This window comes from Marmota flaviventris, chromosome 9 (assembly GCF_047511675.1).
Source record: "Marmota flaviventris isolate mMarFla1 chromosome 9, mMarFla1.hap1, whole genome shotgun sequence".
Lineage (NCBI taxonomy): Eukaryota > Metazoa > Chordata > Mammalia > Rodentia > Sciuridae > Marmota > Marmota flaviventris.
Window position 1 is genome coordinate 124,563,802 of NC_092506.1, and position 18,470 is coordinate 124,582,271.

At 40.1% G+C, this 18,470-nt stretch overlaps 1 long non-coding RNA gene across 1 annotated transcript in view; it reads left to right on the forward strand.

Moving 5' to 3' along the window:
• The first annotated feature begins 10,087 nt into the window (after positions 1-10,087).
• Positions 10,088-18,470, forward strand: part of LOC139707141 (uncharacterized) — an 83,270-nt gene continuing 74,887 nt past the window's right edge. The window contains exon 1 of the long non-coding RNA XR_011708683.1: positions 10,088-10,189. This is a non-coding gene — a long non-coding RNA (uncharacterized lncRNA). The remainder of the gene's footprint in view (positions 10,190-18,470) is intronic.

Genomic DNA, 18,470 nt, shown 5'->3' on the forward strand with positions numbered 1-18,470 from the left:
GTCAGCATCTGTCCCTTGGCCCGGTGCACCATCTTTATGGACCTCTCTTGGTGTCTGCTGGTGGATGAGTCACTGAAGGAAGGACACTTGTGGGGTTGGACAAGATGAAAAGGGCTATAAAACTAAGTTGTTGCTTAAGTTTTCTGTGTGTTTGACTTTGAATGTCTGACGTTGGCAGTTAGGTGAAAAACGTCCTGCATTTTAACTTACTTCCTCTGCTGTATTCCTTTGTCCTCATGTTCTGAGGAGTTACAGCATTTAGACTGTGCACTGTCTGAATGTGCCCCCAATACAAGTGGCGTGAAGTGTGGCCTTTTTGTATTTAATGTTTTTTTTTTTTCTTTTGGCAGTGCTGGGGGTTGAATTTATGGCCTTGAACATACTAGGCAAGTCCTCTTCCACTGAGCTACACCCAACCCCTGTATTTAATTATTGATTCACTTTTAAGCTGTCTACAAGTTTTAGCAACAGCATTCTGAAATTCTATAATTACTTTTTATAGGAATTAGCCTTTTCTTCAATTTCATTTTATTCATGTATTTCTTAATTTGTCCTCATAAATGCCTTCTTACTTAGTGAAAACACAGTTGTCTCTGATATCAGTCCAATATGGAATTTAATTTTTGTAAATTAAAGGTATTCTGTTGCCTTTTGAGAAAGCCTAGACTTCACTCCAGAGCTGTCTGGCAAAGAGGCTGAAAGTCTTTGTGGTGAAAGTTGTGATTTGTTGGGTGTCTAAATAGTCACTGTTATTACTCTAAATATTTAGTGTGAGAAAGCTAGACAGAAGGAAAACTTTATAGGAATTTTTGGAAGATATCAAAGATCCTCGACAGGAATCAAGAGGCATTTTGTTCCTGAAATATTTTAGAAGTAAATAAAACATTTATTTTTGCCCAGGTTAGTATATTCTTTAATAGGATCTTAAGTTTTTGTCACGTCTGACTGGAAAACTGCAAGAGAAGCACTCTCTTTACTGATCGGGGAAATAGACAGAAATGAGTTCCATCTGGACTCTGTAGGTGCCTGTCCTGTAGTCAAGGTCAGCGTGTGAAATGTGCTGATCTGTGTTCTGGGTGTTTTCCTGCTGGGTGTAGGTGCCAATGAACTGTCCTGAACAGTGCTCAGAGGTTGTGTTTGCAGCGGGCTCTTTGATGGCAACCAGTTAGCACTGAGGTTATTGTCAAGGGATGTATCTTAGTCACTCTGTTCAGTTTGTCAAATTCAAAATTCCTATTGTCTTTGAAAATTGAAGTTTCTTATCAACTTTCTTGAAAATAGACAAAAATGGTTGAAGTAGTGATGAGCTTGACAGGACAACTCTATTTCCTTTTACCTTAATTATAAATCAATTTCTTGTGCCCAACCACAATTAAAAAAACAGATCTCCTAAGCATATGTTCTGATTTTTGAAGGCATATGCTTGGCAGATGCATTGGGAAGTGGTCCTGGGGCATTCGGATCAGAATTCAGGAAAAGATTAGGTTCCCTGGAGATGGAAGCCCCTCAGGATATAAGGATTACAAGTGATTCATAAGCTGTCATTATGGTGACCCAAAGTCCATTTCCCAATGTTCTGGCCCACTGCCATTTCAAAAACCATCTGTTTTTTTTTTTTTTTTTTTTTTTTTTTTTTTACTGTGTACCTTGCTTTTTTACCTTCCTTTCCCACCCCCCACCCCCCAAATTTTATTCCACTAGCTACTTGAATTTCAACATGTTCAGGATGACATCATCATTGTGATACTTTTCAAATATTCTAATTCTTTTTTTTAAAGGATTAAAGTAGGTACCCTTAATAAATTACCTTGAAGTATACATATGGAGCCTTCAGTAGTCAAATGGTCTTGAATTTCCCATTTGGGTCCTGAAGAGATCAAGATCCTCTTTAAACATCAAGCTTGCAGTTTGCAGGTGTTTAACTTTGTATCTGATTATGAGGAAATTGTTTGGCATGTTATAGGTCATGATAACTAGTATTTGTTTAGTGTTTACTGGATGTTGGATCTTGTCCTAAGTCTTTATGTGCATTAACTCATTTATTTCTTGTCAAGGTTGTACAAGGGAGGTACGTTTTTTTTTTTTTTTTTGGTTTGTTTTGTAACTGGGGACACTGAGGCTCAATGAGTTTAATAATTTGCCCAAATATCACCTGCTGTGTCAGGAGATAAACCAAGGCTGTCTGGTTTTCAAGGTTGAGTTCTTAGACAGGGTGCCTTACAGGACACACCAAAATGGCTGTATTTGCAGATTGTTTATCTGGATTCTGAGCTCAGGACTTCTTCCATGACAGGTAGGAGGCTGGTAGGCTTTATTTTCACCCTTTAATGTTAGGGAAATCTAGTTGTTCTTCATTGAGTGACCTGTTCAGAGCACACCCATGTCACAAGTGTACCAGATAGGGCGGGAGACACCCAAAACAGCAACAACCATAATAAAGTCTCCTTTTTTTATGCCCTTGCTCTGTGTTAATCACTCTTGTAAGTCATTTAGGAGTATGTTCCATCCAGCAATTTACACAGTGGCACCCCAGTGGAATATACTAAAATCCCCGATGATGTGGGTTTTATCCCTAGTGCCCTACTGAAGAGCCAGGGTGTGGGAAGGTGAATGAATTGCCCAATTCACTACAAAGCTTCCTCCTGAAGGACAAGGGTGTCTCACCACCCTCTCCATGACTGGAACAGTACCTTGGATTGCCAGGGCATAGAACTTAAGTAAATGAATCAAAGTCGATGGGAAGGGGTAGGAGCCAAGCTGCAGGCCTGCCTCCCTCTGCTGTGGGGAATCTGTGTGCATTGTTCTCTGCTCAGTGACCCTATGTGGAGATTGGTGTGGGGTTTCATGGGCTGGTGTCTGGTCTGAGGTGGAGACAAGTCTCCATGGGGTTGGTGGAAGGTATGGGTTTATCTGGGAGAATCCCTTGAAGGATGTGGTCTTTGACCTGGCCTTGAGACTTCTAGGTCAACTTCATCTTGAGTCTTTCCTTTGATCTTCTGGTGTCTTGGTGGAAGTGGCAACTAGAAACCTACTTTTCGTGGACTCGCTTTCTTGTTTTGTTCTTGGGAAGAGTCTTTTAAACCATTTCCTTAGAAAAAAAAAATTCAGTCCCAGGTATCCGTGTGAAGTGCACATTTATGTCTTAAAAGTTTGATCCAAGTTCAGTGATGGTCTCTTTGACTTTTCAGCTTTGGTGCTGACAGCGATGCTGAGTGGGAGGAGACAGCCCTGGGGAGCAGCGACCCAGTGACTGGAGGGGTTCTCACCTCTGTTGTCAGTGAATCCTGGTTGGCCTCCCAGGCAGTCAGAGCTGCTGAGCCAGCTGCTGACAGGTAAGTCCTGGGTGTTTTCAGCTACAGATAGTGCCTTTCTTTGCAGGAGAGTTGTCTGTTAAATATTGATCAAGGCAAGGTCAATAAATGCATGTCACTATAGACAAAGACTAACACTAGCTCCTTTATTCTAGGGTTCCCAAGGGCGTTTCCTTGCCTGTCTGTTCTTTCTTTTGCTCCTCTTTGGCTCCGTTGTGCTTGGGAACACTGAGCTGGGATGGGTGTGTTGGGAGAGCTGGGCCACTTGATCTTGCAGGTCCCTTCTGCCCTTCCATGAGGTTGGGGTATCAGTGCTGCCTCCTGGGTTGTTCTGGGCAACTTGTCACACTGTGGGCATTCAGAGTTGGTAGCTGTTGTTTGTAAAGGTGGGCTACCACAAATTGGGCTGGGGTGGAGGGCATCTTGACCTCTGACTTATTTCCCACAAGGTGTGTGTAGGTCTGCTGTGATCTTGAGTGGGCATGGGCTTCACTGACTGAGCTGAGAGGACCTGGGATCCAGGGCAGGACATCTGACCTGCATGCTCTTGTTTCTTCCCATTGTTCACCAAGATAGATGTTACGATTGGGTTCTCCAAGGATGAGTCCAAGAGAGAAAGTCTAAAACTTCTGTTTTTGTTGATTTGTTACATGGCTTCACATTGCACCCCAAGTCCTTGCCAGACAGGTACTAAAACCTAATCTGATAGAGATGTTGATAGTAGCATGGGTGGTACTCTCTAGGTTCTATGCTCTGGAATGTACGTTCTCTCTAAGACAGTGCCAACCCCACCAGGGCCACTGGCATCCCTGATAAGCCTCTGCACTAAAAAAACTGACCCAAAGCTAGACGCAGTTAACTTGGGAATGTTTTAGAATGTATTTGATTGAAATTGTTAAGAGGATTAGTTCTCAATTTCCTAACTTGTTGGTATTCATTCCATAAGTTACCGGTGCACACCCACCTAGTACCAGGTACTGTCCTGTGTGCTGCAAACACCATGGGCACTAGATGGCCAAAGTCCCTGCCTGGAGGGAGTATATTTTTAGTAGAAAGATATTCTGTCAAGAGCTTGTGTTCTGTTTCACCTAAAAGTTGAAGCCCAATTCCTTAGGGTATTAGAAGGATGATACAAAACAAGAGGGTGTGAGAGGAACCAGCTTTTGTCAGAGCACCTTATGGTTTACAGAGTGTCTCAGCTAAAGGCACCCAGGCCTGGGTGTAGACAAAGCTATAGGTGGGAATCAGGGACCCTATGTGATGGAGCCTCACAGGATAGATTATGAGGGGGTTAGGCGGGTATCAGGATAGGCCTTGCTTTTTTCTTCAGTGTTCACTGCATCTCAAGATCCATCCCTGTTTATTTGTGGTCATAGTGAGGAGAGAAGAAAGGGTTAGTCATCCAGTTTTATCTGGATTTTACATTCCATGTTTTCATTTACATGTGGTCAAGTGTAACCTCAAGTCACAGTTATGGTACAGTAAGATATTTTGAAAGAGAGACCACATTCACATAACTTTTATTATCTTATCATAATTGTTGTTTTATTATTAGTTATTATGATTAATCTCCTACTGTGCTTAATTTATAAATTAAGCTTTATCATGGGTGGTATATATGTGTATGAAAAAACATCGTATTATATTGTTCAGTACTAGCTGCCATCTCAGGCATCCACAAGGGGTGGGGAGGGGGTCTTGGATTATCCTGCATGGATAATGTAGGACTACTGTGTGAGTGTCTTAATCATTCCATTTTCTTTCTGTTCTCCTACTCTTGGAACTAAAGAGGACCAAGTGTTTGCCTTAAGCCTGTACCTCTTTGGGTCTAGTTTGGCTCTCTTCTATCTCCATTTTTGCCTGCTCATTTTGTTCTTATTAGAGAATTTCTAGGATCAACAGTTGAGTTGGGTTCAGAGCATGGCATCCTCAAGCTCAGTATTCAGTGCAGCAGCTTCCCACTAGTGCTACTGCACCTTGAGGAAGACACTCTCCTGTTCCTGGCTGTTGGGGACTGATCAACTTCCCCAGGGTGCAGCTCTCAGTGGGCTTTTCTCATAGAAGAGGGTGGTTCTCTGCTTGCTCTGCTTACCCTGGAAGATTCAATCGGAGGAGGGTGCATTATTGTGGCTACACCCATTCTTATTAAGCAGTCATTTCTCTGCCCAGTTGCAATGGTTGATCGTTCTTTCTCATTTATGGTATACTGTAAACCAAAACATTCTGACACTCTAACTTAAAAATGATATGACTTCTACCTTTTTCTTTCCTAAGTTGGAAAATTGTAGCAGCTGTGTCGCACAACTGGTCGGTAAGGTCAGATAGTCATGATCTGGTCTTTGAGAAACTCTTGTACACTGTGGTGTTGTATCTTGCTGCCTTCATGACATCTTGTTGTTTTTGCCTTCTTTAACAGTTAATACCCCTTATCCTCTATTTTTGCATTTCTTGTTCCCCCATCTGTTTGTCTACTGTTTGATCTATATGAAAACACTTTCATATTCTTTTGTTGGACTTGTGTTATCCTGTGGAGTTCCCTTATTGTTTTATTTTTGCCTTATTGGGGCACTTAACCCAGTACATTTTGATTTGGTGGTTTTGTGTGTGTCCCCTTTCAACACATTGCACCAGAAAACATATCATATATCATTTGTCTTGCTATCCCTGTATGATGCCTTTTCCGGCAGAATCTTGATAATCACCTGGTTGAATTGTTGCCTCAGTTGGCTTCTAATATGTTGGAGTCTTAACACGTTGTTCACTGATTCACAGAATCTAAAAATCACCAAGATTAAAGGAAGAAAAATAATCTCTCTGCTTGTGAGTAACTTAGAGATGTAGCACATTAGCTCTTTGTTTCAAGAGTGTTTGTGATTCTTGTGGAAGCATTTTTATGATGTCTGCTTTAAAATTCTTGTCAGATAATTCCAGCCTCTCTGTCTTCTTGGTGTTGGCACTTGATAATTGTGTTTTCTCATTCAAGCTGTCATTGTCCTCATTCTTGGTCTGAAAGGTGATTTTCACTTGTATTCTAGTCATTTTGAGTGTTACTTTGTGTGAATCTGGATTCTATTTAATCTAGAGGGCAGATTCACTATTGACCTGTAGTGTGTAGATCTGAGTTGGTGTGGGTATTCTGATCCTTGCTGGGCAGTGCTGACACCCACGTTAGGGGATGTGGAGGTGAAGGGCTCACACATACACTGCTTCAACATTGTAGGATGTGGGTGGAGACAGATTACATGGGAGGTGAGGAGGAAGCAGACGTCATTTAGTTCTACCTCTGACCACCATGTTCTCCGCATGGACCCGGGGTGGTGTTATAACTTGAGCTCCCTGTTGAACCTTACCTACTTTACCCCTGAGGAGGAATTGGCTCACTGCCTGCTTCCAAGTGGGAGATAGATCTGCTTCCATTTTGTTAACAGACACCATGATTGAAGATTAGAGTGTGAGTACCTGCTTATGCAAGCAGCCAGGAAGGGGTAGAAAATTAGCTTCTTACTTAGCTCCCCCCAGAAACTAGAGTGTCAGGAAACTGTTAGCATGTGGTTGGGCTTTTCTTGATCCTTTGGCTGAGGGACAGGCTTTCTTGGAGCTTTTCTGACCTGAGTCTGTTGGCAGTTCTGGGCTGGAGACTAGCACAGTATCCTGTCTGGGATTCGAAGAAGAATAAAGAACATGGGAACTCACTACCATATTCCTCCTGAGGCCCTTTCACAATCTGACTTCTTTTGGCCACTTTCTTGTTCTAGGATTGATCATACTTCATCTTGTTTGGAATTGGAAGGCTCTACTTTGGAGGTTTGAAGTCTCCTGTTTGAAAGCTTTTATTCTCTCATGGCTATTGAATGTTAAGGAGAAAGTTATAAAAGATAATTTTAATTGTCAGGATCCTACCTATTAGAGGAAAACTGCTTACAAAGCAAAATGGATGATTTTTAAAATTCCAGCATTTTCCAAAATTGGAAGGATTATGTCTCAGTAATATTAGTGGTTGATAACTTGTCAGTCTTCTCAGTCTTTTCAAGTCGTTAGTCTGTCTTTTTGCTATCATTCTGAAGATTCAAAACAAAAACAGTATTTCTGCCATTATTTCTGTCCATCAGAGTCAGGAAAAGATCTGATTGCTACTCAGGAAATCATGGTGCCTTAATTTTGGTGACTTCCATTGTATCTATAAAATAAGTTTTTCTCAAGAGTTGAAATTACATTAAAATATTAGTATTGGTAAGTTTCTGATAATTTGGGGGCATTGGCATATTTAGAGATAAGGTAGCTGGTATTATTTCCTTAAGCTTGAGGTTTTTAAGCAGTGATGATGCCAAAGTTACATTTGAACATAGTGTACTGCAAATCAAAGCAGTTTGTATGGTATTTAAGATAAGTTACAGAGATCAAAACCCAGCAGTCTCAGCTTAGGCACGATCTGTGGCGCCTCTGATGTCACAGAACGTGGTCTGGTCCTTGGAATGTTCACAGATATTGGGAGTGGTGTGTAGGGAAGTAGATAATAATGCAGAGAAGTACGTGACACATGGAGGGAGGGAGGTGCCTGTAGCTATGGATATAGAGTCCAGATCCGAGTAATACCAGTGGCAACAAGAACACCAGCTAAAACTCAACACACTTCATGTGTGCTTTGTATTGTTCTAAGTGATCCCAGGGATGAGCACACTTGGTCTTCATGGTAGTCAGGGGAAGTAACTATCCCTCTCTCCAATTTAAATGTTGAGGGTACCAGGGGCTGAGGCTGTGGCTCAGCAGTAGAACGCTCGCCTAGCACGTGTGAGGCGCTGGGTTTGATCCTCAGCACCACATAAAAAATAAAAGCAAATAAAAATAAAGGTATTGTGTCCAACTACAACTAAAAAAATATTTAAAAAAAGATGAGGGTATCAAGGCACAAAGAAGTTAGATACATATTTGTGAATTTGCCTATTTGCTAAAACTTTTTTATAATCCCCAAATTTATATTCATGGTACCCTTGTGATCATCCATGGACATGCAGAGAGCGGTGAGAAAACACACACATTCCCAGTGGAGGTTGAAGAAGGCTCTTGTACTGGGGACATGTGTCCTTTTGGTAGTCTATGTGGTGCCGTGTTTTTCCCATTGTATTTTTTTTGTTGGTGATTTCGCTGTTTGAAATGGCCCCAAAGCATAGTGTTGATGTGTTTCAGAGCTCAAGAAAGCTGTAATATGGCTCATAGAGAAAAGACTTGTGTTAGATGATCGTTGTTTGGGCATGAGTTACAGTGTTGTTGGCTGTAAATTCAGTGTTAATGAATCAACAATATATTTTAAGTAAGGCGTCTTTAAACAGAAACACATGTAAGCCAAGGTCATATATTGGTTGGTTGACAAAAATGTGACTAGAGCTCTGTTCCTCTATTCCCTCTATTTCCTGAAGGGCCAGTGACTCAGTATTTCCTGATTCACTAATTCAGTGTTCACAATGACTTGAGAATATAACTACTGCTCTACTTGTCCTTGGTCATACCAAGTCCCTTGGTAGCCTCTTGCCCAATTTGTTTTATTTATTTTTTTAAAAAAATAGTTGTTGAGGTGTCATACACTGAGGACAATAAACTACACATTTTTAAAAATGTGTGATTTTTTGTGTTTTGATCTATGGCGGGAATCGAGGTGATGAAAATATCCATCACTTCAGTTTTTCCCATGCTCCTTTGTAGTCCTTCCTTACCCACCCTTTCCTGGATTTGTTTTCTCTCATTATAGATTAGTTTTTGTTTTCTAGAGCAGTGTATAAAGGGAATCAATGTATTTTGTCTGGCTTCTTCCACTCAGCATATTTATTTTGAGATTATCTGTGTTAAAGCACATATCAATAGTTTGCTCCCTTTTATTGCTGAGTAGAATTAATGATGTCACACTTAGATCATCCATCCACCTGGGGATGGACATTTGGATGTTTCCAGGCTTTTGCTGTTTCAAATACAGCTTCTGGAGGTTGCTTTGTCTTTATCTGTTTATCTTTCTTGGCTTATAGGAATGCCTTATCTATCCTTCTGTCATTCTTTTTGGATTTAGTCTCCTTTTGCTGAGGTCATGGACATCTGGTTTGGTGCATGACTGTGAGTCTGCTAGTTATCTGAGTTCTGGTTTAGAACGGAGTAGGGTTGAGTGGTGAGGAAGACAAAGTCCAAGGTAAGCTGAGGCACCAAGCCGTAGACAACTGTCTCTGACAGGGCTGAAAGTTCTGGATGCATGTGGATCAGTTAATTGTTCCTGAGTCTGATCTCTAGTGTCAGTGGCCAAATCACTGTAGAGACCTCAGAATCTACCCTTTATTGTATTGATTCCAGGTGTGGCATAAGGTGGTTAAAGATAATTCCTGGGAGAGCTGTCCTCAGATACCCCAGCCTTTGGTTCAGGAGGGCCCATTGTGGTCAGCATGAGCTATTTTGGGACCCTGGAGATCAGTGCAAGCTTTACTTTGGGGCTCAGGGTGGATCATTATCCAAGGCCCTGCTGTCTTGCCCCTTCTACTAAAATGACTAGCTACTTATACTGGGAACTCCTATAACTCTTGTGATACTAAAGCTTTGCATTTCTGGCATTGCCATGGACATGTAAGAGGGTGGGCCTGGGAAACTCTGGCATGATACTTATCCTATATATTTATGTCCACTGTTGGTTATTTAAAACTGTAGGATAGCATGCTCTAGCACTTCTAGATGTCTCATGCCAAGAGTGACTCTTGCCAGACTCTCCTTCTGTTGTCACCATTAAAGCTTATCTTGAACAGGATTGCCCAGAAATGGAGACACAGAAGAAGAACAACCAACAGAAGCCTTGTCTGCGTGTGTACCTGCTTAGGTGGAAAACAAGAAAAGGTGCAAAAAAACAAAAAGTAAGGCATCTTGGCAATTTTGGTGTTGTTTTTTATTTTATTTTATTTTTTAATTTGTTTGTTTTTTGTTGTTGTTTTTTGTTTTCTTTTGGTTTGTGATCTTTATCCAGTGTTTGCAGCTAATTCAGTTTATATATAGGTTTCATGTATATGCAATGTTTTATATGTACAGCATTGTCTCTCAAAATGTTGCTTATTGTCATCTTTAAAATTCATGATTAAAAAAGAAGGTAAATTTTGCTAAGAACTTTCTTCCCTGGCCGCTCCTAAGGAAATTTAGTTCCTGAAGTAGCAAAATAAACTTGTTTCAGGGTGCTTCCCTGTGGAGAACTGCCAGGGACTTCTCTGTGTTTCCATGTATGATCTGAAGGCCAGACATTCCAACTGTCTTTAAGAAATAGGCTTTTCTTTTTTTCTTTTTGAGCATGGGGGCAGCCTGGTGACAATATTGCCAAGAGAGTCCTCAGATCAACAGGCGGTTACAATTCATTCTAAGTTGAAAGGAGGATTAATTTAAAAAAAAAAAAAATATAGTCTCAGTTAAGAGAAGATACAGGAATGTAATAACATGTGATGAGATTTATGATAAGAGGTACAACTGTGATTGAATAGCTACATGTAAAACATTTCATGCTTTCAGTAATGACAGAGCTGTGGGTGTAAAGACGGGATGGAGACGCGAAGAGGGTAATGTTTCAAAGGTGCCCTCTTCTTTGTACTGTCAAGGGATTATTTCCCTTGGATGGATTATTTCATAGATGAGTTGATGACTGAGGGCCCAGTATGTGTGTGATTGATGTGGATAATTTCATCAGAAGATGATTACTTTCTTAGTTATTGCAGTTTTTAGAGCCAATGGAGGGGGGGGAAGAATGTTCCTTTGAAATGACAGATCATGCAGATTTTTGCCAACTTCATACCTAAAACTCCTGATGGTCATTTGTAGTGACTCTGGCTGTTTGGCACCAGTGTGGCCAGAGTAGATAATCTTTTTTTTTTTTTAATAAAAACATTTAAAATTTTATTTTATAATTGGACATTAGGAATTTTAAAATAAAAAATCCAAGTTTTACATAAAGAAGATTGACATGTTTGTAAACATCTAGAACATTAGAGTTTTAACAATTTCAGCATGGTACAGATTAGATTCTAGACCCATTCCAACCTTTGTAGGTGACAAAACCATAGTTTTTGCATAATGTGTACTTTAATTTAGCATATCATTATAGAGTGTCTGACTTCTGATGGTGGTTTTGAAAGAAATGTCCTTGCAACTGTTCCCTTTTTTGTGGATGAGGGGTATATTGCTCCATTTTCTTGTTGGTGTAACAAAATTCCTAAGGCTGAGTAATGTATAGAGAAAAGAGGTAAGATGTTTATTTGGCTCACAGTTTTGGAAGCTGAAACTTCAAGATCAGGTGGCTCCATCTGCTTGACCTCTGATGAAGATCTCCTTGTCCGTATCACTACCTGGCAAAGAAGCTGAAAGGGAAATGACTGTATGTCGAAGAGGCCAAGAGCATGAGTGGCCTCACTTTGTAACAAGCCATTCTCTTAAGGACTCACCCCATAAGACCAGCATTAATCCCTTCTGAAGGCAGTGTCCTTGTGATCTAATTACTTTGCACTAATGTCCACCTCTTAAAGATTTGACCACTTCCCAGCTCGGCCACACTGGAGTTAATGGTCCAGCACATGAACCTTTGGGGGACACTCTCAAGCTACATTCCAAACTGTGGCAGTGGGAAACCTTTTATACATGGATTTCACATTATCCATGAAAACAGACTGTTGTGCCTCAAAGTGTGTGTGTGATCAAGATGCATGTCATTATGCTTTACCCCAGTTGGTTTCTATTCTCAGGATACTCTGGGGTTCAGAGGACCAAGTCCCAGCCACAACAGTGAAATGTAGGTGTTGCTTAATTCCTAAGCCTCAGAATCCTCAGGAGCAATAGCTGCTGAAATGTCGCGACCCCTTGCCCGCAAGGAAGACGCAACTCAGGAATCTTCTTTCAGCAGTTTATTCAGGCCCTTGATATTTCTTCTTCTCTCTCCCGGATGCCCCTCCCAGCCTTAATAAAGCATCTCAAGCCCCAATGCAAGGCTGCCACGTGGAGCTTTCTCATAGGGTGATAAGGGATTACGTGCCAACTCTCCAAAAAAGGAGTTGTTTATCACAGGCCACAGTGGAAGCCGGCGCCATCTTCTAATGGCGGCCACGGTCTATAGGAATGGCTCACCACACTGAAAAATGAGTAGGGAAATATACAGATGGTCCTCAACTTAGACAGTCTCAGTAACCTCACCCCAATTTCTCTCTGCACCCAGCTGCAGCCAATTCTCCACAGAAAAGCCAGGGTGATCCTGTAAGGTCTGCTCCTGCTGCCTGGCTCCCCTGCTCATATGCTTGCAGTGATGACCACCCACTTCTCTGAGCAGTATAGTAGAGTGCTCACTGTGTGTTCTCTACTCCACCTGCCCAGCCAGTTCTTTGAGGGGCTGAAGGGTGGGAGGCTGGGAAGGGAAGAGGAGAATGGGGGTGGGGAATGGAAGAAGAAAACCCAAAACTTGGAAAGAAGGTAACAGCATGTTTGAAAAACACTTCCTCCCACTTCTCTTGAGAGCTCTGCCTTGCTAGATTAAAGGCTTAAAGACGTGTTGGGAGAAAGTAAAACATTTGGCTTTGTATAAAACCCAAACTTATTTTACTGTAAAGCCTTTTCTGTTTTTGTGGATTTGGAAGGAATTTGGGAAGCCACTCCAGTCTTCCACTCTGCTTTGCTTGCTTCTTCTTCAAGAGCGTGTTTCCACGCCCCACTCCAGGTTGAAATTCTGCACCTGCTGCTTTGGCTTGGAGAGGACTCCTTGTCCTTCCTCAGCCTCGCCTACCACCAGTGACCACTAAGGGAACTCTAAATGCCTCTAATAAGTTTTCAAGGGATCAGAATCACTCACAGCTCACTGTACAGTTTCTAGCTGTTTCAAAACAAAGCCTATATTTACCACAGTTACAACCCTTCAGCCTGTATACAATCTAATCCCAAATATATAACCTTAGGGAAGACATACACTTAGGGTGCAGGATCCAGAAGAGGTTCAGCCACGTCAGATAATGGTGGGTGTGAGAGCCAGAGAGAACCACGGAAAGAGAGTTGTCTTGTACCTATGATCTTTGGAGAAGCTGGGAGAGAATTTCACTGGAGAGATTATGGTTTGAAGAGACTGCATTGATTTGATGCATTGGAAGCAATTGGTTTAGAATAAGCTTTATCAACATTTGTAAGAAGAGTGCAGAGAGACTGAAGAGCCAGAGAGGAGATGGTAAGAGAAAGCGTTCCTCTCCTTTCCTTTCCTTCTGAATATGGGAAATGCACACAAATATTTAAAACCCAAGGGAAGGAGACAGTGGGGAGGGAGAGATCAGATATAGAGGGGCAGAGCAAAGAGCACGATCATGGGGTGAACCGGAAGCAGAGGCTTTGGGCAGGATTCAGTGCTGGCAGGGGAAGCCTGAGGGCATTGGTGATAAGGAGAGGGGAGAATGATCTGTTCATCCTGAAGGGGTGTCCATTTTCTGCAGGGAAAAGGAGAATGGGATGGGGGAAGACTTAGGGTAATAGAAAAAAAGTGTTGTGGGGAAAGAATAAGAATAATGAGGATGAATGAAAGAGGGCCAAAGAGTAGAAAGGTTTCCTCAGAGTATGTTTTTTGGTGGTTGCCACTACCCTCCTTTGTGTTTCCTTAGAAAAGTCATAAAGCTTTTGATTTGGTGGATTTTTCTCTGACATGAGGGTGTTGCTGTAGTTTGAATCTCAAATGTCTCTCAAAGGTACTTGTGTTAAAGGTTTGGTCCCCAGCTGGGTACTATTGGTAGGTTGTGGTACCTTGAGGAAGTGGGATAGTGGAAGGTCATTGGAGATTGCTCTTGAGGGGAATTGTAGGATTCCTGTCCCTTCTTTCTTTCTTTATTTATTTTTTGCTTCCTGGCCATGTGGTAAGAGTGTTTTTACTCTACCATTGTGCTTTTCCCATGATGTGCTGCCTTGCTGAATGTCTAAAAGCAATGGAACCAATTCATTACAGAGTGGATGGAAGCTCCAAAACTGTGAGCCAAAATAAACTTTTATATTTATATTGTTTATTTCAGGCATTTTGTTATAGTGATGGAAATCTGACTCACACAGGTAACAACTTTTGTTTCTTTGGAAACCTGATCTTCAGGATAAAAGAAAATAAGTCACTTATCCCTTCTTTAGAGAGAATCAGCGTCTTTACTTGACTTGTGAGGTATTCAAGTCTTGCCAAGAACAAAATGCTTTAATAACTTGTCAGAAAAGACTTTATTTGTCAATTAAAATGGGTGTATTTTCTATTTCAGTTCTTTTGAATTATGAGCAAAACCTCATGCAACAAAATTGGATCTAATGGATTAATCTCATTCCTTTCTCTAGCACTACTACATCAAAACCAGGGACCACATCTTGATGGAGCTTAAAATTCCAGTGCTCTTGTTAAGACATGCAGCTTGAGACCAAAATAAGAGCCCCTGGAATTAGAGTCTCTTGGCACGATGACATTAAGTTAACTAAGATAGTAACCTGTCGTCATCGTCGTCTTTTTTTTTTTTTTTTTCGAAACCTGGTAACCTTTAATCTTCTAAACTTGGTCAAGAACAATTAGACAATTATCAGCTTTTGCAGTATTATTTATCACTGATACCGTGGACAAAAATTGATTGTTGGCTTCTATTGATTTTCAAAATTTATTGGTCAAGGGCAGTAGAGGGGCATACAATGGCCTTGTTTCTTCTCCTATATGTCTCTTTGGTTTGACAGTCATTGTTAGATGGACCTGTATGTCTTCTACAGTACACAAGATAAAATGCCAATTAATTATACCAAGGAGACTAACCTGGGAAGACATTTCTTAACTGATTTAACCTAGGTTTGGCAGTTTGTGGGGAACTCTGCATGGCAGTGTAGCTTAGAACAGATATGTCGCAAAATCAGACAATGAAAGATCACTTCAACAATGAATTACATAAACAAATCCAAGAAGCAAAAGATCAACTATACAGGGAAATAGAGGTTATAAAAAACAAACAAACAGAAATCCTAGAAATGCAGGAAGCAATAAGCCAACTTAAAAACTCAATTGAGAATACTACCAGCAGAGTAGAACACTTAGAAGACAGAACATCAGACAATGAAGATAAAGTATTTCAACTTGAAAAGAACATAGACAGCTCAGCAAGACTGTTAAGAAACCATGAGCAGAACATCCAAGAAATATGGGATAACATCAAGAGACCAAATTTAAGAGTCATTGGGATACAGGAGGGGACAGAGTTTCAAACCAAAGGAATGAGCAACCTATTCAATGAAATAATACGAGAAAACTTCCCAGACTTGAAGAATGAGACAGAACCCCAAATCCTAGAAGCCTACAGGACGCCGAATGTGCAAAATCATAAGAGACCCACACCTAGACACATTATAATGAAGATGCCCAACATACAGAATAAAGAGAGAATTTTAAAAGCTACAAGAGAAAGGAAGCAGATCACATTTAGGGGTAAGCCAATCAGGATAACAGCTGATCTTTCAACACAGACTCTGAAAGCTAGAAGATCCTGGAATAACATATTTCAAACACTGAAAGAAAATGGGTTCCAACCAAGAATTGTGTTTCCAGCGAAATTAAGCTTCAGGATGGAAGATGAAATTAAAACCTTCCACGATAAACAAAAGTTAAAAGAATTTGCAGCTAGAAAACCATCTCTTCAAAACATCCTTGGCAAAATATTACAGGAAGAGGAAATGGAAAATAACAATGAAAACCAACAGTGGGAGGTAGGACACTAAAGGGGGGAAAATAATCAAAGAGGAAAACAAACCATGTTTAGTAACATAAATAAAAAAATATGGATGGAACAACAACCCATAACTCAATAATAACCCTAAATGTTAATGGCTTAAACTCACCAATCAAGAGACACAGGCTAGTAGAATGGATCACAAAACAAGACCCAACAATATGCTGCCTACAGGAGACGCATTTGATAGGAAAAGACATACATAGGCTGAAGGTGAAAGGTTGGGAAAAATCATATCACTCATATGGACTTCGGAAACAAGCAGGAGTATCCATACTCATATCAAATAAAATAGATTTCAAGCCAAAGTTAATCAAAAGGGATAAAGAGGGACACTACATACTGCTCAAGGGAACCATACACCAACAAGACATAACAATCATAAATATATATGCCCCAAACAATGGTGCAGCTATGTTCATCAAACAAACTCTTCTCAAGTTCAAGAGTCTAATAGACCACCATACAATAATCATGGGAGACTTCAACACACCTCTATCACCACTGGACAGATCTTCCAAACAAAAGTTGAATAAGGAATCTATAGAACTCAATAACACAATTAATAACCTAGACTTAATTGACATATATAGAATATACCACCCAACATCAAGCAGTTACACTTTTTTCTCAGCAGCACATGGATCCTTCTCAAAAATAGATCATATATTATGTCACAGGGAAACTCTTAGACAATATAAAGGAGTAGAGATAATACCATGCATCCTATCTGATCATAATGGAATGGAACTGAAAATCAACAATAAAAGAAGGACGGAAAAAGAATACATCACTTGGAGAATGAACAATAGGTTACTGAATGATCAATGGGTTATAGAAGACATCAAGGAGGAAATTAAAAAATTCTTAGAGATTAATGAAAACACAGACACAACATATCGGAATCTATGGGACACATTGAAAGCAGTTCTAAGAGGAAAATTCATTGCTTGGAGTTCATTCCTTAAAAAAAGAAAAAACCAACAAATAAATGATCTCATACTTCATCTCAAAATCCTAGAAAAAGAAGAGCAAAACAACAGCAAAAGAAGTAGAAGTCAAGAAATAATTAAAATCAGAGCTAAAATTAATGAAATCAAAACAAAAGAAACAATTGAAAAAATTGACAAAACTAAAAGTTGGTTCTTTGAAAAAATAAACAAAATCGACAGACCCTTAGCCATGCTAGCGAAGAGAAGAAGAGAGAGAACTCAAATTACTAACATACGGGATGAAAGAGGCAATATCACAACAGACACTTCAGAAATACAGAAGATAATCAAAAATTATTTTGAATCCTTATACTCCAATAAATTAGAAGATAGTGAAGGCATAGATAAATTTCTTAAGTCATATGATCTGCCCAGATTGAGTAAGGAGGATATAGACAACCTAAACAGACCAATATCAATTGAGGAAATAGAAGAAACCATCAAAAGACTACCAACTAAGAAAAGCCCAGGACCGGATGGGTATACAGCAGAGTTTTACAAAACCTTTAAAGAGGAACTAATACCAATACTTTTCAAGCTACTTCGGGAAATAGAAAAAGAGGGAGAACTTCCAAATTCATTCTACAAGGCCAACATCACCCTGATACCTAAACCAGACAAAGACACTTCAAAGAAAGAAAACTACAGACCAATATCTCTAATGAACCTAGATGCAAAAATCCTCAATAAAATTCTGGCCACTCGGATACAAAAACATATCAAAAAAATTGTGCACCATGATCAAGTAGGATTCATCCCTGGGATGCAAGGCTGGTTCAATATACGGAAATCAATAAATGTTATTCACCACATCAATAGACTTAAAAATAAGAACCATATGATCATCTCGATAGATGCGGAAAAAGCATTCAACAAAGTACAGCATCCCTTTATGTTCAAAACTCTAGAAAAACTAGGGATAACAGGAACATACCTCAATATTGTAAAAGCAATCTATGCTAAGCTTCAGGCTAGCATCATTCTGAATGGAGAAAAATTGAAGCATTCCCTCTAAAATCTGGAACAAGACAGGGATGCCCTCTCTCACCACTTCTGTTCAACATAGTTCTCGAAACACTGGCCAGAGCAATTAGACAGACGAAAGAAATTAAAGGCATCAAAATAGGAAAAGAAGAACTTAAATTATCACTATTTGCAGATGACATGATTCTATACCTAGCAGACCCAAAAGGGTCTACAAAGAAACTATTAGAGCTAATAAATGGATTCAGCAAAGTCGCAGGATATAAAATCAACACGCATAAATCAAAGGCATTCCTGTATATCAGCGACAAATCCTCTGAAATGGAAATAAGGACAACCACTCCATTCACAATATCTTCAAAAAAAAATAAAATACTTGGGAATCAACCTAACAAAAGAGGTGAAAGACCTATACAATGAAAACTACA